At 40.2% G+C, this 24013-nt stretch overlaps 1 protein-coding gene and 1 pseudogene across 7 annotated transcripts in view; one reads left to right on the forward strand and one right to left on the reverse strand.

Moving 5' to 3' along the window:
* The window catches only part of Oxr1 (oxidation resistance 1), a 414716-nt gene that overhangs the window by 129138 nt on the left and 261565 nt on the right, over positions 1-24013 (reverse strand). For 2 of the 7 annotated variants that reach the window (XM_076555810.1, XM_076555808.1), the window contains exon 1: positions 21761-22005. The exons of the other annotated variants lie outside the window; for them this stretch is intronic. The gene's annotated coding sequence lies outside the window, so the exon portion shown is untranslated. Of the gene's footprint in view, positions 1-21760; positions 22006-24013 lie in introns of those variants that run through there. 7 annotated transcript variants of the gene reach the window in all.
* On the forward strand, positions 8129-8968 carry LOC102912879 (small ribosomal subunit protein uS17 pseudogene; annotated as a pseudogene).

Consider the following 24013-nt stretch of genomic DNA (forward strand, 5'->3'; position numbering starts at 1 on the left):
TAAGTGAGAGCCTAGAGCTGAGAGGAGAAGTAGACACGTGACCCCCATCCCTAACCCAGAATCTTTTGCAATTGATAACTAGCTGCAAATGAAAAATTAGTTTACTCCACGGGAGTCTTCCTGGGAAACTACTCTTAAGGATAGGCTGTATATTCAGCAGTAGATGGCCAACAGGAAATAAAATCATATATATATATATATATATATATATATATATATATATATATATATATATATATATATATATATATATATACACACACACACACATACACATGAATATATACATATATATATTCCCTCTCTCCTACAGGTCCTTTGTGTATAGATTATATCTTCCACTTTAGTGTTTCTGTGGGATCCCTGAGTGTGTGAATGAGTGAGTTTCTGCATCTAATCTGTTTCTTGTGCCTTTTCTTGGGCTTGTGGGATCCCCGAGTGTGTGAATGAGTGAGTTTCTGCATCTAATCTGTTTCTTGTGCCTTTTCTTGGGCTCTCCCTTTGGTTTCTTTTGCCCTATTCTGATCTGTTAGATTTTGTTTTATCTTATTACATTTATTTTATTTAATTACTACTCCTTAGAAGCCTGTTCGCTTTCTAATGACAGACACAAAAGGGGTGGATTTGGTTGGAAGGGGAGGGGAGGATGAACTGGGAGGAGTAGAGGAGAAACTGTAATCAGGATATATTATGTGAGAAAAAAAAAACTATTTTCAATAAAAGGAAAGAAAAAATAAAAATGACCATCTTAAATTTTGTAATATTTAAACCATAAAATATTAGAGCAATAAGTTAAAATTAAAGCATAACCTCAGGTGTGTCCAAGACTTTTTGCTTCATATTTAGTTTGGATGTAATTTCATATATTGGTAATAATCATTTCTGTGAACTCTTAAGGTGACAGACTTGCAGAAACCTTATCTGTCTTCTTAGGCAGTTGATTGTTTTCATAAAGTGTCCCCAAAATTAGGATATTAAAAAGCACATAAAGATATAAAGCCAACACATTTGGGAGTCATTAGTACAAACATGTATGGTAAGATAAAAAGGTAGATTATTGAATCTACTTTTAAAAAGGAACTACTTGTTTTAAATATTTTACATTGGATTGGATTTTTGTATATTGAATACAATTTTGGAATGGACTCATCAAAATAGGATAAATAATGATATTTTTTTCTGAATTTGTCAAATGTTAATAGACTGGACATTGTTAACGTATATAATGGAGCTTTTTGTCTGAATCTGCCAAATGTTAATGGACTAGACATTGTTAATGTAATTCTTGACTGTTTACATTGTATATACTTTTTCTTATATGAGTTATAATTTTTTTTATTTTAAACAAAAAAAGGGGAAATATGTTGATATTTTATTTGTGCTGAAATGTGGTGATATTTTATATGTGCTTTAATAAATAAAGTTTACCTGGAGATCAGAGGAAATAGCAAGCCATTTTAAGTAAACAAAGAAGTCAGGCAGTGGTAGCACACACCCTTAATCCTATCACTTAGCAGGCAGGGTCTCTGTGTGTTCAAAGCCACACTAGGGAATGGAGTCAAGAGTGGTGACACATACCTTCAATCCCAGTACCAACCATAGAGGCCTGGAGGTCTGTACAGACAGAGAGAAAGTGACAGAGCTGTGTAGGAAGAGGAAGTGAGGTAGCTGGGCTAAGAGAGCCAATGAGAGGGCAGAACAGCAAGGCAATAAAGGCATGGGTAGACAGGAAGTAACTCGCATTTGGAAGCTGCAGAGCTGGTGAGGTAAGGTTGGCTGGTGGTTTTCCCTATTTCTCTGATCTAAGGCTTTCACCCCTATATTTGGCTCCATGTTTTTTATTTAATAAAACCATTTTAGAAATTCGTTTACACGTGTATATTAATCTTTTTCTTTGGTATGAACTGTACTTATGTTTGGACTGAATATTTTTACATATTGTTTATAAAGTCTTGTTAAATCAAGTCCACTTTTCATTCTTTCTTTCTGTACATGACAAGTGGTTAAAATCCCACACAGAAAAACTGAGGCACGGAGTAATCATTAGGAGTCTTCATTTTGCACTTTTAGGTCAATTGAGAGTTCTTCTAGAGGATAAAGAAATTCTCCATCTGATAAACTCTTGCCTATGGACAAGACCCTACATTTAATGGAGAGAAGGTTCTGGAAGGGCATGGAAAACATATAGTCAACAAATGGTGAGGCATGATAAGAACGAATGGGGTGTCCTTGTCGTGTAACTTCTATGGAATCCTAGATGTTGGAGCCCATCTAGGTGTCCTAGTGGCCTTACCCAGCAGGACTGCATACGAGGTTGATTGGACCACAAGCTTGATTACCAGGTGTTTCAAAAGGTCAACACTTGGCTCTATCTAGTAGGGTGGGGGGGGTCCTTTGCCCTCCCCCCCAGCCCTGGGCATTGTTATAAACAGCCCTTTTGAATAAAGTTCTGGGGTGGTGGATAAGGATCCAGGCCCACCCAAGGCTATCTTGTGTTTCTATCTGTTTCTCTCCTCTTTATTTTATTTCTGTCTAAGTCTCTTATCCCTCATGTCTCAAGAGTCCCTGGGGTAAATAAATGTGGGAACTGGTCTCCCACACCTAGACTGGGAAGATTGTTGGAATTTTCTAAGCCTTTCAAGCCTCGTCAATAAAAGAGGTTCCAAGAGTTTGTGAGAAACAAATGAAGCACTGTAGATGGAGAGGGTTTGACTATCTAAGCATTGAGAAATCCTCATGCATTACCAGTCAAGGAGTTCTAGCACGTGGTGAAGCATTTCCCAGCATGTTCAAAGCCTGGGAATTGGCCTTGAACACTTCAGAAAAAAAAATGGAAATAAAAATAAAACGTGTGAATTTTAACAATCTCTCCCCATCAATCTGCCACTATTATCTCTAGAGGGGGCGATTAAGAATGAGGAATTATCCCTATTCCATTTCTTTCTTCTTTCTTTCATTTTCAGTTGACATTTATGGCCCATATCCACAATAGCCCCCTTTGAGCTAATAATTCTTACTGCTGGTAGTTTTGTCAACAAAGTCTTGAGTCTCCAGATTCATGAAGGTGTTCATAGATTTGTTTCTTTCATTATAAAGCATATGTGCTTTAGCAAGAGAAGACAAAATGACAAGCTGTTCTGAAGGAAGGGGTCAAAGCCCACCAAGAGACCAGGTTTGTTTCCACCGAGTGAAGGCAGGACAGCCATTGTAGGATAGAAATCACCAGATACCAGTAATGACCCAAACTGGAACAATCCTACAGAGGCCAAGAAGAAGAGAAGAGGAAGCCACCATCTATTCTGCAGTGACAGAACTGCGACAAACCCAGGAAGCATCTGGCAGGAGGAAACTGAGGTGAGCAAAAAGGTGTCTGTAGGAGATGCCTCAGGAATCTTGACACTTGCAGAAGAGGCATGGCTAAAGCCACTAAGTTGCCATCTTGAAAGTTAAGAAAAAATTCAGAAGCAGGCATGGGTGATGTTTCAATCATATTAGGGGTCCATTTCACCAAAGCAAGCTTAAAAGTTCAGTTAGAGGCTAAGGATCATGCTGTAACATGATGATGGGAAAGTGTCAAGACAAATTCTACCAACCACGAAGCAGCTGTTCCATGGAAGAAAGCAGGATTTAGAAGATATTGTATGGGTGAGTTTGGCACTACATACAACCTTCTAGGCAGTCTGGACAAAGAGTCAGTTTGTGGATTGTTGGGACATCATAGAAATCATAAACTGAGGACTAGATCATTAGAGATGCAGTGATGGCCAACAGACTGGTCCCTCAGGGAGCTTGCCCAAAAGGGAACAAGTGAGCGCCAAAGGTGAAGCTGAAGCTATGAGGAAGAATGTCACAGGGTGCTGGGGAAAAGGTGATGTGGGATCACCGATTTCACAGTTACTGTAACCCGGTAAGGCTCATATGAGGGAAAACACCCAAGCGGAGAGACTAATATCATCTTCAGTGGGTAGCTGGGAGAAATGTAGGAGCATCTTTAAAGGTCCTGATGCAAGAAAGAGAGCTTAACAGCTAGGAAAAGGGATTAGCCTGACATGGTTTCAGTGGACAGTGAAGAAGAAACTGAGGTGAGGATACAGAGTGGTGAGCAAAGACCAAGTCAGGAGGGACCTTGTAGGCCATGAGAGTTAAGAATTAGGCAGTGAGGCCCACCACAGCAGAGTAATTAAGTAGTCTCTGTGGGCAGTAAAGACCTGCTTCTTCATAGTCAGCCATGTGCCATAGACCTCACAAGGTAGGCGGTACAGGGGCCTCCCGGTGGTGCCTCTAATGAGAGTAGGAGCTCAAGCATGAGCGAGTGCTTTGTCCTCTTGACCTAATTAAGTCCAGTCTTCTTGGAGGGTAGGATTGCATGACTTTCAGGGGATACAGACATTCAGGTCCTGGCGCTTCAATTCTTTTCTTTAAACGTGTATTCTGAAGCCAGGTATGTTGGGCTCAAGGCCATAATCGGCACTCAGAAGGTGGAGGCAAGAGGCTGCTTCTGAGTATGAGGCCAGCCCTGGCTACACTGTGAGCAGCAAGCCCTTCTGGGCTACACAGTGAGAGATGCTGTGTCTTAAAAGCCAGAGAGCAAGGGAAAAAGTATTCTGTGAGTATACATAATGTGGACTAGTTCTTCACAATTTGATTGGCACTGATTTGAAAGAGCCACCCATTCCACTAAAGGGAAAACTCAGGGGGAAAAACAACAAAATCCCTGCTGTCCCTCTGAAGTTCATGACTTGAAAGTTCCCGAAGGCCGCACAGTGTACCCACCCTGTCCTGAGCTCTGTTAGCTTGCTATATTTTAATGTTTTCTACTGTCCTTTTGACATACCAGGAAAACTGCTACGTATGATGGAATTTAAGTCGTTCAAGGGCCGGAGGCTGCATGCTTTGTTAATCGATGGAGGCCCACGTGGGACTAGAGGCTATTTAAGAAACAACTGAATGAATTAAATGAACAGGAGAGTGCAAAGGCCTGTTCTGAGCTATGCAGAAACTTATAACTTTTTAAATGACACATGACAAGTTGACATGACACATTACAAAGTAGGGGTTGGGGGTATAGCCCAGTGGTAAAGCACTTGCTTAGAATGTGTGAGGTCCTGGTTTAAATGTAAATAAAAAATAGCAAAAGAAAAGTTACAAATCAGGAAGCAGAAACATTTAGAGTGCAGTTTTTCCAAGCATAAAGCCTCAATCCACACTCTCTTTTAGAAGGCTTCCTATTACTGGTCTCCTTGGATGGGGGCTCTTTAACAAGCTGTAGGTGGAATGGCCACGTATTTCCAGAACCCCCCAAGTGTGTGCTGAATTCTAATTTCATCAGGTCACCAGGAGCATGAATCCTGCTCTAGGAATTTTATTTGTCACCTTTATTGGTGATGCCTCTCTCCTATCATGCCTGTGGACTCATTTACAAGCAAGGAGGGCAGGTCCTAGTCTACCGTTACTGCAAGCTTTTAAAAGCGGTGATAAAAAAACCAGACAAATGCTACCTTTCTTGCTTGTTTTTCCTTCCCCCTGAGTTATAGCTCTTACATTCCTAAGAAGAGACGAGGCCCCTGTTTGCACAGCAAATGCAGAGATCCTGAGTAGTTAATGAAGCAGAAAAGCTTCTTCTGTCCACATCCCTTTTTGAGAGTCCAGATGAGCTTTATATTTTTTTAAGATTTATTTTTATTTTATGTGTGTGTGTGTGTGTGTGTGTGTGTGTGTGTGTGTGTGTGTGTGTGTACTTTCTATGTGTGCACTGTGTGTGTTTGCAGCTGCCCATGGAGACTAGGAGAGGGTGTCGGATTTCCTGGAACTGGAGTGGTAGACAGTTGTGAATCACCTGGTGTGGGTGTTGAGAACTAAGGTTCTTCCATAATGACAGCAAGTACATTAGCAGTTGAACCATCTCTCTGTGGTGATATTGTATCCCCCAATATATTGTGCACCCTAATAAACATATCTGGGGTCAGAGAACAGAACAGCCACTAGATAGATATAGAGGCCAGAAAATGGTGACACACACACCTTTAATCCTATCACTTGGGAGGCAGAGATCCATCTGGATCTCTGTGAGTTCAAGGCCACACTGGAAACAGCCAAGCATGGTGACACACATCTTTTTTTTTTTTTTTTTTTTTTTTTTTTTTTTTTTTGAGCTGAGGCTCGAACCCAGGGCCTTGCACTTGCTAGGCAAGCACTCTACCACTGAGCTAAATCCTCAACCCTGGTGACACACATCTTTAATCCCAGGAAGTGATGGCAGGAAGCAGAAAGGTATATAAGGTGAAGATGAGGAAGGAACTAGAGGCTTTTAAGCTTTTAGGCTTTTAGCAGCAGTTCAGCTGAGATCCATTCAGATGAGAACTCGGAGGCTTCCAGTTTGAGGAAACAGGATTGGCTGAGAAGTTGCTGAAATGAGGTTAGCTGTGGCTTGTTGCGTCTCTCCGATCATTCAGAATTTACCTCAATACCTGGCTCCCGGGTTTTTTATTAATAAGACCCTTTAAGATTCGTGTTACCTCTCTCCAGCCCCTAGACTAACTTTAAGCAAGAATTGCAACCTGGTGCATCTACAATCTTCCAAATGTGCTTAGACTAACGTGTTGCCAATATGGGAAGAATAGGAGGCCTTTTCATCCAACCATTATATCAACTTCCATTGAAATATTTGGCAGCAATATGCAGGCATTTCTACAGGGTATTCATTCAAAGGGTCTAACATGAGCTTCCTGTTTGGTTAGGCAGGGGGTCCCCAGTTCCAGCATCTCCATTTAACCACTGTCCACCATGTATGAACTTGCAGGGGGCAGTGTTGCTGGAGGGCTTCTCTCCAGGTTCCACCAAGCCCTGCAGTCCCACAATCCACGTATAGAATAATCACTCAGACACTTATATTACTTATAAACTGTATGGCCGTGGCAGGCTTCTTGCTAACTGTTCTTATATCTTAAATTAACCCATTTCTATAAATCTATACCTTGCCACGTGGCTGGTGGCTTACCGGCATCTTTACATGTTGCTTGTCCTGGCGGTGGCTGCAGTGTCTCCCCTCCTTCTTCCTGTTTCCCCAGTTCTCCTCTCTCTTTGTCATGCCTATACTTCCTGTCTGGTCACTGGTCATCAGTGTTTTATTCATATAGAGCAATATCCACAGCACTTCCCCTTTTCTTCTTTTTTTAAAAAGGAAGGTTTTAACTTTAACATGGTAAAATTACATATAACAAAACAATTATCGAGCAAGAATTACAGTTACAATATTAAAGAAGATGTCCTATCTATCTTATTTTTGTGAGTTTAAGGTTTTATATCTAACTTATCTTTTATCATAACTGAGGAAATTACAACTGTAGAGCATGAGAGTCTTAATCTCAGGGTCGTGGGTTCGTGCCCCACTTTGGGCGCCAGATATTGGTGAAATTATTTTGGCCACTCCACGTAGTTAAAAGGATATTTATTTAATGGCGTAACTCACAAATTAAGTGATAGGTAGGTCGCAGGGTCTGGGAAAGGTGTATCTCAGTCCAGCAGTGTTCTCTGGAGCTCTGCTCAGTTCACCTCCAACGTTCAGCATACCAACACAGAGAGAGCGCTGGCCCATCCAGCTTTCGGGTCTCCAGGCACCTCCCCTGGCCTTGCCTCGTAGGCGTGACAGTTGCCAGAGTCTCAATGGGTGTTGGAACTTCCAGATCCAAGCTGGAATGGCTACCCACTACAGGGCAGTGTGGAAAGACTGAGTACCGTGGAAGGGCAGAAAGACCAGCTCTCTTCATTGGTGACCTCTGCTGTCAGTGTCCACGGGTCAATCCTGAGTCTAAGCAATAATATCAGGAGTCCGTGTTCACCAGTCCCCTGGGGCTCCAGGTTCCATGCCTCACACAACCATTGGCGGCCATCCTGTCTTATTTAGGTGCCAACCCTGTTTGCTGTTTTCAACTAAACTTGTTCCTAGGAGAGAGGATTTGAGCATGTTTGGAGCAAAGGTGGAAAGACAAATTGGAGCCTCACAGGTCCCCAGGCAGGAGTGCTGCCTCTCAACTGAACATTGGCGTTCTTAAAACCAGTCAGCACAGCTGGGAGGCAAACAGAGACGGCCCTGTGGAAATTCTTCCTAAGTCATCTATGGAGTCCTACATGATCCCTGCTCTTCCAGCTTTCCTGGCTTCAGGACCACCTCTACAAATCGTAAGCCGAAACCAGTGATGCAGTAGTTTGATTTGGATCCATTTAAAAGAAGACAAGGGCCACGGGGATGGCTCAGAGGGTACAGGTCTTAGCTGCCCAGTCCAATAGATATGGTAGAGGGAAAGAAAAGACTCTTCTGCTCCTCTCTTTGTCTCAGGCTGCCGGGAAGATGGCGGACACTCAGACGGAACGTGCTGACCAAAAGCAGCCCACAATCTTTCAAAACAAGAAGTGTGTTCTGCTTGGAGAAACCAGCAAGGGAAAACTCCCTCAGTACTACAAAAACATCAGTCTAGGCTTCAAGACACCCAAGGAGGCCATCGAAGGCACCTACATAGACAAGAAATGCCCCTTCACTGGTAATGTCTCCATCCGAGGTCGGATCCTGTCTGGTGTGGTGACCAAGATGAAGATGCAGAGGACCATTGTCATCCGCAGGGCCTACCTCCATTACATCCAGAAGTACAATCGCTTTGAGAAGCGCTCGCCACAAGAACATGTCTGTGCACCTGTCTCCCTGTTTCAGGGATGTACAGATGGGCGACATTGTCACCGTGGGAGAGTGTAGGCCCCTGAGCAAGACAGTCCACTTCAATGTGCTCAAGGTCACCAAGGCTGCTGGCACCAAGCAGTTCCAGAAGTTCTAAGGGGACTCTGGACAACTCCCCAGAACAAATAAAGTGGTTTTCTAGCTCACAAGAAAAGAAGAGAAGAGAAGAGAAGAGAAGAGAAGAGAAGAGAAGAGAAGAGAAGAGAAGAGAAGAGAAGAGAAGAGAAGAGAAGAGAAGAGAAGAGAAAAGAAAAGACTCCTCTACATTGTCCTCTAACTTCCACACACAGGCCACGACATGCAATACAAAGTGAAAGAAGACCAGCAGGTCCTCTTATACAGAAATATTGATGTTGACATATCCTGGCCAGGTTCACTTCCTTGGAGAAAAAAGCAGAAATCAGCCCATACAGCAGTCAGAGCTGCATCTCCTCTAAATTGCCAGTGAGAAGCTAAAAAACATTAAGGCCTAAACAATATAGCAGACACCTGCATTTTATTTCCCTTGGACATTGTGTGCCCTGTTCTGAAAATATGCCATAAGAAACTATAATAAAAGTTTCTAACTTGGCTTGCCCCAGTTTTATGTATCTTAAAACAGACACATCATTTAAAGGTTGGTTTACCTCTTCACACAGGCCATCCAGCTAACTGAGATACTGTGGCTACTCACTGGGCTTGGTAAGATGCCGGAACCCAGTAGCTTCTGTCTGCATAGAGTCACGGTAAATGTGCAAAAAAAAAAAAAAAAAAAAACCATACACTTTGAACTTAGATCTGGCTTCTGCAAATGGAGTTAGTTCATTCAGAATCAATTAAACCCAACTGAAACATAATCTACTGTCATTCTGAGCCTGCTACTCTATGATAACTCTATGCAAATTAAATAAAAACAGACACCCCTTTTGGTGGATGCAGTCTCTACCAGGGACCTCAGCTTAGGGAATAGAATTTAGGCTGGATTTCTCTCACAAACAGCCTTGGTCTGGTACCTTGGTAAAGAGTGAACATAAATACTCATTCATGGAGATTCTAAAGGTGCAAATAATTCTCTAAAGGTCCACTTCAATAGAAAGAAGGGGGAATAATAGAAAAATTTTAAATAGAAGCCAACACTGACAAGAAGAAACAAGGCAGGAGAACATAGAGTATGTCTAGGAAATGTCATAGGCTTCAGTATTGCTTGGGTTTCTGTCATATTAACATGAATGTAAGGAATACATGGTAAGTCTTTATTGTAGAATGGGTCTGTGATGTGGAAGCCACTATGGGCCAAGATGAAAATTCTGTGTTTAATTCAATGGTCCTCTTTCAAGTGAGTTTCAAGAAGCAATAAAGATAGTTCTAGAAAACAGCTAACCATCATTAAGCACTCTGTGTCAATGTTGCTGAGCACATGCTGTCTCATGAGAGGCCTACAGAAGATGTACTGACATTGCCCTCCACTTTGTAAATTGGAAACTTAAGTTGGAAAAGTCAAGAGTCTCCATGGCTAACTAGGTTACTAATTGGAGCACAAGAGTCAAGTCCCTTGGTGACTCGAGTCCTTAAGTGAAATGTACTCACTCAACAATTCAGAGCTATGCTTCAGTGATAGTAAAAATAAATGGAAACAAAGGGACAAGAAGATCATGGGCATTTTATTATTATTATTATTATTATTATTATTATTATTATTTGAGAGTGGGTCACAGCCTGAAGAGGCAGATGTGATATTTCAGAGGAAGAATGATTCACAGATTGGCTAATCAGGAGAGGGAAGCACTGGATAAAGAAGGTCTTAATATGGGGTGCTCTTTTGCAAATGGATTTAATTGAATCAGAATCAATTAAACAAAGTTGCTCCATAACCCCCTGTCATTCTGAGACCAATAGTCTATGATACCTTTATTCAAATGAATCAAAAGAGGATATTCCTCCTGGTGGATACAAGCTTACCAGGGAGCTCAGTCTAGGGAGCAGAGTTTAGGTTGGATTTCTCCCCCAAACAGCCTTGGTCTGGTGCCTTCATAAAGGGCTCACAACACACATTCTACTGCAGTTCTAAAGATAATTAGGGGTTCCGGGGGAGGTGAATGCAATAGGCTGCAAAGGTGTTCTGATGAACAGAGATGGGAAACACAGGGGCTGCAGTACTGGCATTCATCTCAGAGACAGAAGTCATGCATGGCATAAGCAGAAGAAAAAAGAGGGGATGGTAACTTTGAAGAGTCTGAGCTGTTTATCTCTGACCACTTTATCTGAAGATACGGCTTTTTAAAAAATGCTTTATTTGTATCTATGTTATCAACAGCTAAACATATGTCTTCTTTTGATCATATATTACATATGCTTCCACTTAAATAAATAAGTTGTCATTTAACTCTACAGCTCAAAGGAACAAAACTGAGGACTGTCAGACCTTCCAATTCAGTTCTGCATGCAACAGAGATTCTGTTCTCTCTTAAAGAGGTGAATAAAGTGACATAAAACAACTGGAAGGTTTTATAACAAGTTCCTTAAAGTTTGGGCAAGGAGATTTTTTTATTGTTATTTATGTGCATGGGCACACACCACATGTATGTCTGGTGCCTGCAGAGGCCAGAAGAGAGCATCAGATCTCCAGGACCTGGACCTTCAAGATGGTTGTGAGCAGCCATGTGGATACTGGAAGCCAAACTCAGGTCCTCTGGACGAGCAGTCAGTGCTTTTAATTGGTGAGCCATCTCTGCAGCCCCAAGAAGAATATTTTAACTAAAGAAGAGAAATCAGAAGCATTTCAAAGCACGCTATTGTTAGGAAGAAAGCATGGCTACAAAGCAGTTTCTCATTTAGAAACATGAGTTATTCTTCATATTTTTCTAAAAAGAGGTATCAAAAGAACCTCATTTCTAAGTACATGATGTGAAGTTTAGACTTTGCAAGGACCAGGCTAATGACATGACGATTTAAATAGCTATCAGTTCAATGTCACCTGCTATGGGTTACATTAGGAAGAAAAGTGGGTATCTCAACATGAACTGGATGGTATGACAGACAACTAGGGGATGTTATTCTTAGTGCCCAGTGCTGGGGTCACTCTGAGAGTGACAGTGAGAAGCTAGAGGACATCAGATATGAACTAGGCAGTGGGAGGTGTCTAGGGGATTAGAGAAGGTACACTCCCGAAGAAGAAGAAGAAGAAGAGGCCTTAGTGGGGTTGAATTACCAGTTACCCTAACTAGTTGCCCCTTCTCAACTGTTTTTCTCAATGTGTCGAGTGAGCTTCTTATATCATGAATTAGGTCACTCCTCTAGTTAAAGATCCTTCAGCGGCTTTCTTCCTCTTACAATTTGTAATAAAATTGAAGTATCTTTCCCAGGTTTCAGCTATCCTCCATGACACTGCCTCTCCATTTTAGGGGATGGAAGGTGAGATAATATCTCCTGTATCCCTCAACGGTCTCAACAGTACCATGATGACGTTTTTACTCCAGACCCCACCACTTCCTCCCAAATGCTGGGATTACAGGTAGACAGCACCATGCCTGGCTTCCCATGTTGCTTCTCTAACAGTTTAAGAAATGGCTCTTCTATTTTCCCATTGTTGATATTCCAAATATTTGGGGGGTGGGTGGCATTGTTCTTGCTATTTCTTGCACTTTCAAAAGCTTGGCAGATTTTCTCCATTTTATTGCTATTTCTTAGCTTTCCTAGTCTGATCCCTCTCCTGCTCTCCTCACTGAGTCCACACCCCTGCCTTGAAAACTTCAGTTTTGAGCTCTCATGTGTCCCATAAATATGGGCTATTGTTATACCTAATGACTGCATCACCATCTAATTTACATATTGATGCTCCTTCCTGTTTACTGACTATTTACTCACACAAGCAAATGAACCCCTTCAGTGAGAGGTCCTGATCTTTCACTTCAGCATGTTAATGGGAATTCAATGAACACTCTGATTTTTAATTTAATAAAGATAGGGTAAGATGATAAACTAAGATGAAGTGACTTTCAGGATTCTCATCCTAAATCTCCCTCCCTCCATGGCGATCTGCTCAGTTTTAGGGCTTCTCTTTCCTCCTCAGGAAGACTGTAAACAGCATCAGGGATGTGAGACGAAGAACGGTGTCTCCAGCAGAGGGCAGCACTGCCTTGGAACAGAGGCAGCTGCAGGTCTAAGGTTTCCGGTCTTGTTTCCCACTAGATGATTAACAGCATTTTCATGTTGTGAGATAAACAAAGAACTGATGCCTTCAGAGAGGTGTGAGTCATCTCTTCTTTCCATATAAATGAAAGCTTTTAGTTCAGGGATCAAGCAAAACCCATTCTTGTCTTCTGCCTTTATCCAAGTGGGAAGCAGCTAGTCACATGCCCTGTAATAGCTGGACTGTGGAGGTAGCTACAGTTCTTGTTTCTGGCTTTGCTCTGTTTTCCACAAGTGGGGAGCAAGCAGGAAATGAGAACTGGCCGACAGTTCTACTGTGTAACTCACAACAATTCTAAGTTAAATATCAAAACTGAAACTGAGAGATTAAGTAATCTGCCTAGAATCATGCAGAGACAATACAGAACTCTTAAAGGGAACTTCAAACTGCTACATGACATTATAAGAAACTGCTTGTTTTAAAAGTAAAAGAGGGATTACAATCATACAGTGATATTAGGTGACTTCAACACCCCACCCTCACCAATAGTCAGGTCATCCAGACAAAAACCAAAGTGAGAAATGGTGGCGTTAAATAACGTCATGAATCCAATGATCTAGCAGACATCTATAGCACATTCCTCTCAAACACAAAGGAATACACTTTATTCTTGATGGCTCAATTCTCTGAGATTGACCACATACATGGGCACAAAGCAAATCTCAAAAGATACAAGAAAAGTCAAACAAGACCCTGCATCCTACCTATCCATAAATATCATCAACAACAGAAGCTTACAAACTCACGGGAAGTGAACACCTCACCACTGAATGAAAAATGGGCCAGGATAGAAATGAACAAGGAAATGAAAACCTTTTAAAAATTGAATGAAAATGAAAGTACAACGTACGCAGGCCTATGAGACACAAGAAAGGCAGTTCTAAGAGACATGTTAACATCACTAAGTGCCTACATCAAATACTCGGAGAGATCTCATATTAGCAACTTATTGGCATACCCGAAAGCTCTAGAACAAAAAGAAATAACATCCAAAATGAGTATATGGCAAGAATTAATCAACTCAGGGATGAAATCAATGAAATAAAAACACACACAAACTATAAAGAATTAATGAAATGGAAAGAGAGTTGTTTCTTTGAGAAAACCAATAAGATTGACAAAGCTAACTAACAAAGTTAACTAAATTAACTAAAAGATGCTATGACTAGATCCAAATTAATAAAATTAAAGAGGGATATCACAAGAGACACCAAGGAAATCCAGACAATCTTAAGGGCATACTTTAAAAGACTATACCACACCAAACTGGAAAACCTAAAAGTAATGGATCAATTTTTTGAGAATATATATATATATATATATATATATATATATATATATATATATATATATATATATATATCCTGTCAAAGTTAAATCAAGATCAGAGAAGCCATTATAAGAGACCAATAACCCCTACTGAAATAGAAGCAGTAATTGAAATCTACCAGACCTTCACAGAAGAACTAATGACAATACTCCTAAAACTCTTCTGCAAAATACAAACTGAAGGAGCATTTCCTAATTCTTTCTACAAAGACATCATTACGCAGATACCACACAAAGACCACAAAGAAAAAGAAAACTGTAGACCAGTATCCCTTATGAACACAGGTGCAAAAATTCTCAGTCACCAATCTATGCTTCCTCCTTTGGTTTGTTCATATTTTATTATCTTCTGTATGTTAAAGTCTCAAAAACTAATATTTTTACTGTAGACTTCCCACTGATTTCTAAATTTGTGGTTCCAGTAACCTTATCCTACCTGGAGAGCATGCTCATATATGAAATTTAACATAAATGTTTGGAAATTAACTACTGTCTTTCCAACAAGCCTGCTCTCCTCTCATTGTTCTCAACTTGGGAGCAGACTTAAGACTTCCTGGTTAAAGTCCTCTTGAAGAACACCCAACTTCCCTTCCTGTCTTTCTCTTCTTCTTTCACTCTACTCTACTGGACCCCACAGGGAAACTACCAGTTGCTCACCCTTCTTTTAAAAGATACACAAAATGTGTCCACCTGTCACATTTTCTGAAGTACAAAGATCATTGGACCACAGAGCTATAACTCCTAACCATGCCCCGTTTTCACTTTGGTTTTTAACAGTCTATTCCCCACATCCCGAGCTTTCAGAGAGTGAAGCAGATTGTGCCAGTCCTTTGCTGAGAGTCATTAATAACTATTCATTTCACTTAGAGTAAGAACTGGACAATTCAAAGTAACACATAATTCAAAGTAACAGCTTCTAATCTGCTATACAGTCAGGCCCCTATTATTTATCTGAAACCACTCCATCTACCCCATCTATGATCACTTTATTCTGCGCCATACTTAACTAGCTGCAAACTCTACCTTCAGGGTGCTGCTCCCCATCTTCACTGGATTCCATTTTCCTGGAATCTGCTAACTCCTCAGTCTCTTTCAACCTCTGCTCACCTTTGCCATCTTCTCAGCATGGCTTACTCTAACACTACTGAAGAAAACTGAGTGTATTCCCGATATCATCTTTCTTATGTCCCTTACCTGACTTGAGACTTCTTTCCTTCATAGCACTCATCACTGAACTTAGTGATGTGTTTGTATGTTTATTCTTTCTTTCTATCTTCACTTATTTTTCTACCTTCTGCTGATGTGTTTGCTCTATGAAGAATTGGTTTGATTTCCTAAACAGTGGGTGAAATGGTGGATCATAAAATTTTAAATAGAACACTGAATTGTAAATTTTATCTGGGTAACATGCATATATCTTATAAAACATATTAGATAAAATTTCTTGAGTTTATAGCAAAGAAAGTTAGGGAGCATGTGATACAATAGGTTATAAACAAGGTGGGTTTAAACAGTTCTATTGAAGTTAGGGACCTGACTTGCTAACTTGTAACTTGAATGGAATTTTTTTAGTCGTGGCATTGAGAATCCCTTTTTTTAGAATGAGCACCTGCAAAGCCCAAACTTTGATTCCAGCTCCTACATATTCCTGGAAATGACGACAACAATCTCCTTAGCTGAACGAGTAACTTTTTCATTTTTATAAATTTTTATTGGCTAATTTTGTTATTTGACAATCTCTTACATGAATCAAATTCGTTCTGATAGTTCTCTCCTCCTACCCTTCCTTATTTCCCTCCATGCCTGGCAGTACCACTCCCACCGCTGCCAGACCTCTCTGCAGATGAAGCACTTTGGTTTTGGTTTGTGTTTCATTTAGTTTAACCAGAGCTATTTCTGTAAAAACTTCACTTGCACCATGAGAAAATTTCAATCTCAAGAAAATAAACTCAGTAAGTGCAGACATGATAAAAAGATTAGTACTCTCCAAGTGTGGCTTAGAGGTACAAAGGGCTTTCTTTCTTTTTCATTTTAATAATATATAGGGCTGGAGAGATGGCTCAGTGCTGTGGATATCGTTCTGTATAAATAAAACACTGATTGGCCAGTGGCCAGGCAGAAAGTATAGGCGGGACAAGGAGAGAGGAGAATTCTGGGAAGTGGAAGGCTGAGTCAGGGAGAGACCTGCCAGCTGCTGCCATGACAAGCAAGATGTAAGGTACCGGTAAGACACAAGCCACGTGCCAACTTATAGATTAATAGATATGGGTTAATTTAAGATATAAGCACAGTTAGCAAGAAGTCTGCCATGGCCATACAGTTTATAAGTAATATAAGTGTCTGAGTGATTATTTTATACGTGGGTTGTGGGACTGCAGGGGCTTGATGGGACCTGGAAAGAAGCTCTCCAGCTACAGCTCAGCAGTGAAGAGCATGGACTGCTCTTCCAGAGGACTCAGGTTTAATTCCCAGCACCCACATGGCAGCTTACAATTGTCTGTAACTCCAGTTCCAGGGGACCTGACACCTTCACACAGACATACACATAGGCAAAACACCAATGCACATAAAATAAAAATAAATAAATTTATAAAAGATTATATTGATTACACAAAGTAAGGGATTTCATTACACACACCCATAGACACATAATGCCCTTTGATCACATTCATTCTATTAATCTGTGGTCTCATCTCCCAGCTCTCTTTTATTTCATGCCTTGTAAAAATATGATGATTTAATAAGGCTTTATTTCTTTGTGAGCTGAGCTCTATGTTTAGTTCCTTTATGTTATTTTTATTTAGCTTTATGTTTACTCCTTTATATTTATTCCTTTGTGAGCCCTCTTTATGTTTAGTTTCTTTAAAAACTAAAGAAAATCACCAGTTCTCCGGAACATCTTCTAATAGTTACAAGATAGTTACATCAACACCTTGCTTGTTTTTTGTTTTTTTTCTTTTCAAGACAGGATTTCTCTGTGTAATAGCCAGGACTGTCCTGGAACTCCCTTTGTAGACCTGAGACCAGGCTGGTCTTGAACACACAGAGATCAGCCTGCCTCCGCCTCCTGAGTGCTGGGATTAAAGGTGTGCGTACCATCGCCCAGCTACCATTTTCTTTTTCACATTCCCCATAGTCCAGTTCTGTGTCTCTTCTTTATGCTCTGCTCCAATTTGGAAGACTGTTACATGGGACTTATTAGAATGGTCCTATAGATGAGTCACTTCACTTCTTCTTAAGGAGCCCTTGCTCCCTAGATTTCTTAAGTTTTTCTCTCTTGGTGTATTATATTGGTGGGAAACCCAAGATAGTTTATGCATGAGGGAATACTTTTAAATGTATATATCTGAAACCGGTTATTCTTCTTCTTGACATTTGATTCACAGTGTTAGTAGAATGTTTGCTAAGAGATATTTTACCATTCCAATTCAAAGGCATGCTGTACTATTTCCTAACTTCTAGCATTGCTCTATCTAAAACAGTCTTTGTTATTACGGTTATCGATCCATTAAAATCTGTCTTTATAAAAACCGAAGATCTGGTCTTTAGCATCAATATTCGGAGGCTTTGTGATAATATGCCTAGGCAAGTCTGCGTTAGTCATTATTCTTCATGTTGGGTTATTAGAATTTGGACCCACGTGTCCTTCAGTTCTGCACAGGTTTTCTTATTTTATTTCCTTGATGTTTCAGTGATCCCTTTTATGTGACAGATGGACTTTCCTGGCTGTTCCTCTCCTCTCCTTATTTTTCTCTCTTGTTTTCAATGCCTCTATTCTTTTGTCCTTTCTTTAAAAATATTCCATCAAAATCCAACCAGTGTTTGCTGTTTTTAATTTCTGCAACTAAACACTTATTTTCTTAGAGTTTTATTTCCGTTTGCTATCTGAGTATGCCTTTCTGCCTTACCCAGTTCTGGGTTCATGCCTACAGTCTATTTTATTCTTTTGAGATGCTTAAGAATGCTTTTTTTTTTTTAAATTAGATTTTCTTGCCTTTTGGATATTTCTGTTACTCCAAGGCTTTTTGATATGTTCTTAGTATTGTTAGTGTTCTTGTACCAGATGCCTCCTTTCCCGAGTGGCTTTCCTATTCAAGAGGAGACCAAATGAGTATTGTCATATGGATCATACTCATATACAGTAACAATATAAAGGTATTTTTCAGAACATCAATTCAAGCTGATCATTCCCTCTGTACCGTGAGGTGGGCAGGAACAGAGAGGAGAAAGATTAATGAGAGGTACCAGAGGCCTTCAACTAATTTTGCTAAGCTTAAGTTTTTCAGCTGGTTGACGGATGTTCATTTTTATTATTCTTTATATGCTTCTACATTATTTAACTAATCCATTACAACTAAATCAAGTGAAAGAGTAGGCCAGTAACAAAGACTTTCGAAAGCGAAGCTCATTGCTTCTTGACTGTAGCTTTTACTGTGAATGTTCTGGTGAGTTGCTGTGTAGGAGAATTGTAAATATCAGTAACTTCAGGTCTTTTTTAAGGAAGATTTTTAGGTCCACCTTTATTTGTGAAAGTCTCAAAAAGAACTTTATACTTTTCAGTTCTCTACCAAAAAGTTAATCATTCTCAATTTTTCCTAAGGAACTTAGATTTCTTGGTTTTGCTGTTCAACTTCATTATTCTGTCGGTCGGGATCTACTTCTATGGTTACTTTTCCTGGACTCTGTCTCCTACGTCTCCTCTGTCTCCACCCTTTTACTGTTAACTACAGAAAAGAGAGGGCCCTTACTAACTGCATTGGATCTGTCTGCTTTTCCTGGTAATCTTCCCCATCCTAACTTCAAGATGCTTGAAATACTTAAGAAAATCTAATGTATGTACTTTGTACATCTGATCTATTAGTTTTAGAGGGTTAAGTGCTTGGGGTGGTTTTTGTCTATTTTATATTTACTCAATCAGACATCTAAAGGGCTTATTTTTTAAAGTGTGTTTAAACTTCAGTAGAAAAGTATGCTTTTAATTTTATGTTTATAGAAATTATACATTTCAACACAATTAACTTGAAGTTGTCCTTTTTTGGGGAAAAGATACACCCTTCCAAATAAAAAAGCTAATTAATGGTTGTTGGACCATAGTCCAAGAACGGGATCATATGAGGATTCTGAGTGCTTGTGAGAAAACTCTAAGAAAACAAGAGTCTTGTTACCTCAGTTTCTTCAAAACACAAAATTTGTTCTCAGAATGTGCTTTCATGCCCACCCCCAGGTGTAGCAGACAGGAGAGAGTTTATTTCAGTTGTTATCCATATGCATGTATGGGAAAACATGTTTTGCCACATGTGGCTTGTCCTTGTGATTGGAAGCCTTACTCATGTGATTCTTCTTCACCCTCAGATTATAAATTGCCTGATGCTCTGAATAAAGTTGGCTATTGCACTTGAGACTTAGACTTAGTCCACTTCATTTTTAGGCCCTGCTCTTCCAGGTTTGTGCCACCAACTAGAGCTGTAAATAAATGGCAAACATTTTAAATACTATAACTACATTGTCATAGAAATACAGATGGCAGGGATAGAGCTTTACTTTCATTTTGAACAGAAACTGTAGACTGGATGACAAAACATAAATGTGATGTTTAGAGATTTCACATGGTCTGCTGCTCCTGGCATACCCTCCAAGTATTTAACATCATTAACGGGGAAGATGCTCTGCTTCTTCCTTCTGCCCCCATCCCCGGATGGATTTGGTCTAAATCAAGTACTCTCATTAAAGGGAATGAACCTTCATCGGGGGACTGACCAGAGGACGTGTCCCACCAGGTGGCCAAGAAACTAAGCTGTGCTTTGGGGTGCTCCTCCACATGGCAGTTTTAATGTAGGATAATGGAATTCAGATGTCTAGTAGGTGACTACTAGAAACTGTTTTATGATGTCCTGAGATTTGTTGAACAGGGATATCATGACTAGAGCTTCAGGTGGTTGTAAGTCACCCTGTGAGTTCTGGGACCCAAACTGGGCACTTTTAACCAATGAGCCATGTCTCCAGGCCTGTGTTATTGTGTTTTGAGTACTGGAAATAGAACACTGCTGTGTTTCTCAGGTTTACTGAGCTCTGTATTAACTGCAGTATTTCCCCCTACGTTTATTATTAACCATCACTCCTTTTTTTTTTTTTTGGTTTTTCGAGACAGGGTTTCTCTGCGTAGCTTTGCTCCTAAACTCAGTAAGGAATTTGCCTCTAACACTAGCAGAGGCTGGGTTAAAATGTTTTAAAGTGGAGGCCGGTGAAATTGCTTAGTGGGTAGAGGTGCTTTTCTCTAAGCCTAATGCCCTGAGTTCAGCCTCCAGGTGGGGGAAGGAACGAACTGACTCCATAAAGTTGTTCCACGACCGATACTCATGCATTCATGCATTTACATATGCACACACACACACAAGCACAATAAATAAATGTGGGGGGTGGGAGGCCAAGCTTTAAAATGTCGGATTTTCTTTTGTGGTCTCCATTGCTGACTAACACCACCAGGAAGAAAAACAGTGAGTTGGACAAAGGAGAAGACACAGCTCTGTCACTTAACATGCTTGCTCACCAGAGCGTTGTTGGAACTGTTAGAAGAGACACTTCTTAGCCTCAGGTCTGCCATTCTTAACTGCTACACTGAACAAGGGCATTATTTATAACTTATTATTAACTAGGACTTACCCACACGTATATTATCTTTCTTAACCAAAGAGGCTTTTATATGTTTTCAAGTGAGCTCTAAATTTGTTCATTACTGGTCTCTTTCTGTATGTATGTCAGTTAAAAAAAAAATATCTGTGCGCCTTTTTTATTGGCTTAACTTTTTTGAGACAGAGTCTCATGTAGTTGAAGATGACTTTGAACTTTGTCTTTCTTCTACCTTCCAAGTGCTAGAATTATAGTCATGAGCCACCTTGTCCCATATCCGTGGAGATCCAACCCAGGACTTCAGGCATGTTAGAAAAACACTCCATAAGGAGCTAGATCACCAACCCAAATCTGCTTATCTTGTCATTTGAAATTATCTGATAGCTTTAGAAACTTTCATAGTCACTGGCTACAGAGTGCTAACACTTAAAATTTTTTAATACAATAAATTCTTATTAGAATGACAGTGTTCACAAACTAAAGAAGAATGATAATGAGTCTACTATAATTTTAAATTATTTATTCATTTGCATATTCAAAAGGGAAAAAGATATTTGATTATTTAGGTTTGTACTCATGAAATGGGAGGTAGAAATAAAAAACAAATAATATAAATATAAATAAGAGAGATTTTAAAGATTTTTTTAAAAATTCATATCACAGAATCAAAATATTAGATAATACTGATATGAAACTATTTTTCTTTAGAGGTAAGCAATTTCTGACCTCCATAGAAGAACATACAATATACAAATATATATGCAAATATCCAAATTTGCTGTTTGCATAATATCTTACTATTTGGTTAATGGCTGTGATTCATTATTAGGTTTCAACTTTCTCTAACAAATGATTCACAGTCAAATGAAAAGATTTTTAAAAAATAGGACATGGTTTTAGACACTCACATTGCAGCTTCGTGGCGGTTGGCCATAATTCCTTGGGATGGAGCCTTCCGTGGCTGGCGCCTGTTGCAGTGTGTTTCAGATAGTCTTGCTAAGGCACTGGTTTCGTTTCCATCCTGAAACCTAAATCTCCAAGTCCAGGGCATCTTTGAAATACCAGGCTTTCTCTCCATCTTTAGCAGATGGTTGAAGTAAGAAGTCTGTGCCTTTCCAGTTGGCTCCCTTTGCCTCATATCAAGAAGCTTTTGATTCTGAGTAAGACAGTGATGGGCAAAAGCCCAAGGAAACAAAATCTGTTTTAGGTTCAAAAGGACAAGTTATTCATTGACTTAAGGAATGTCCAAGGGTAATATTTAGCCTCTCCAGTTAAACATGTTTATGGGGCTGGAATCCTGTGCTTGTCTGGCATCCATCATTCCTTGTGAAATACTAGCTTAAGTCATACTGTGTTTTCTGACATCCAAATATATTGTTACATCAAAGTGGAATTAAAAAAAGATATAATTCTCCACAGATAAGAATAAGTGCCCTTGAAGATGCGGAGCCACTAAAGGTTGCTAGTGAAAATGTAAAATACGTCAGGAGGGAAATGATGGAAGCTTATGGGATTTCTCAGGAGATCAAAAATCAAACTTTTGCAGAATCTGTCAGTCCCACAAGTGGGAGTATATTCAAAATCCTTGAGAGCCGGATCTGAAGCAGACTCCTCATAGCTGCATGGGAGGAGCACTGCCCAGAGTGGCGTACAGGTATACTCCATCCAAGTAGATACCGGAAACATGGGTATATTACTATGCCCAAACAGAAAGGAAAACTTACTGTTTTTTATGTGCATTGGTGTTTTGCCGGCAGCTATGTCTGTGTGAGGATGTCAGATCCCTAGGACAGGAATTATGGACAGTTGTGAGCTGCTATGTGAGTGCTGGGAATTGAACCCAGGTCCTCTGGAAGAGCAATCAGGGCTCTTAACTGCAAAGCCATCTCTCCAGCCCCTGGAACGAAGCCTTACTAAATGCTAAAGAATGAATGAACTTTAGGAATATTGTGCTAAGTCAGTGGTTCTCAACCTTCCTAATATGTGGGATCACAACCCTCAGGTCGAGAACCACTGTTCCAAGTGAAATAAGGCAGCCGCAGAAAGGAAAATACTGTAAAATCCTACTTTATAAAGTATATAAAGTTCTCAGATTCATAGAAACCAAAGTAGACTAGTGTCTACTTGGGCCTGAGAACAGAAAATAAACAAGAGAGATGATTTAATAGCATGCAGTTTTAGGCTTACAAAATGAAAAATTCCAACACCTATTTCATAACTGTACACTTAAAATGACTAAGGCGACGAGGAGCAAAAGTATGATTAAAAAAAAACATTTACTTAAAATGTCTATTTTGTTCCCATCCATTTGATTTGTTTAAAATATTGTTTGGTAAACCAAGAGGCACAGACTCCTGTCAGTGGCTGGTTACAGGATAAGCTTCCCAGCCTAAATCATGACTAAAGATTATATGCTGTTCGCTAGAAGTGGAGGCCAATGGGATGTGTGTGAGCCTGGGGTGGTGTCAGCACCCCAGTGGCTGCCCTGAGACCAGTGAAACTTTCCTGAGTTTGTTTGGGAATTGTTAATGCTCCACACTCCACTGAAGCGCAGGGCTGATCCAATCACGAAGGATTGGTTATGTAAAGTAATGCAGATGCAGTATGATTTAGAATGTGGGATTCGAACCCAACCAGTCTGAGTATAATCCTGTATCCTCTTACCTCTTAAGGGTGTAACTCTGGACAAGTGACCGAACCATTCAAACCTTAACTTTCTTTCTCACTTCTGTCCAGAGAAGGAGTAACTACCTAGTGGCGTTCTCAGGAACAGTGTGTCAAGGAGCTGTGTAATGTTTACCCCAGTCTCTGGCACGGACAAACAGTGAGTCTTTGTTACCCTCAACAATAACCTGTTTATCAAAAGGGGTGACCGAGGCCAAGAGCCTTATGACTGCGAAAACAAAATTATCCTGATCTATTGTCCCTAAAGTCACGTTTTAGAATTACTTCGATTGTGTAGATTATGTGGGCCCTTCAACCATTTTGTTTTGACGGCTGCTCTCTTTGAACCCCTGACACACTGGTAAGTGACAGCAGCTTTGTCACCTTTGTGTGATATTGTAATGACCTGGAGATCCTGAGGAATGGCAGGAGGGGCCCAAGGTGGTTAACTGTTTCCTATGTGGCTCTGGGCACACTGGGCAGTGTCTTCATATGGA

Source organism: Peromyscus maniculatus, chromosome 20 (assembly GCF_049852395.1).
Source record: "Peromyscus maniculatus bairdii isolate BWxNUB_F1_BW_parent chromosome 20, HU_Pman_BW_mat_3.1, whole genome shotgun sequence".
NCBI lineage: Eukaryota > Metazoa > Chordata > Mammalia > Rodentia > Cricetidae > Peromyscus > Peromyscus maniculatus.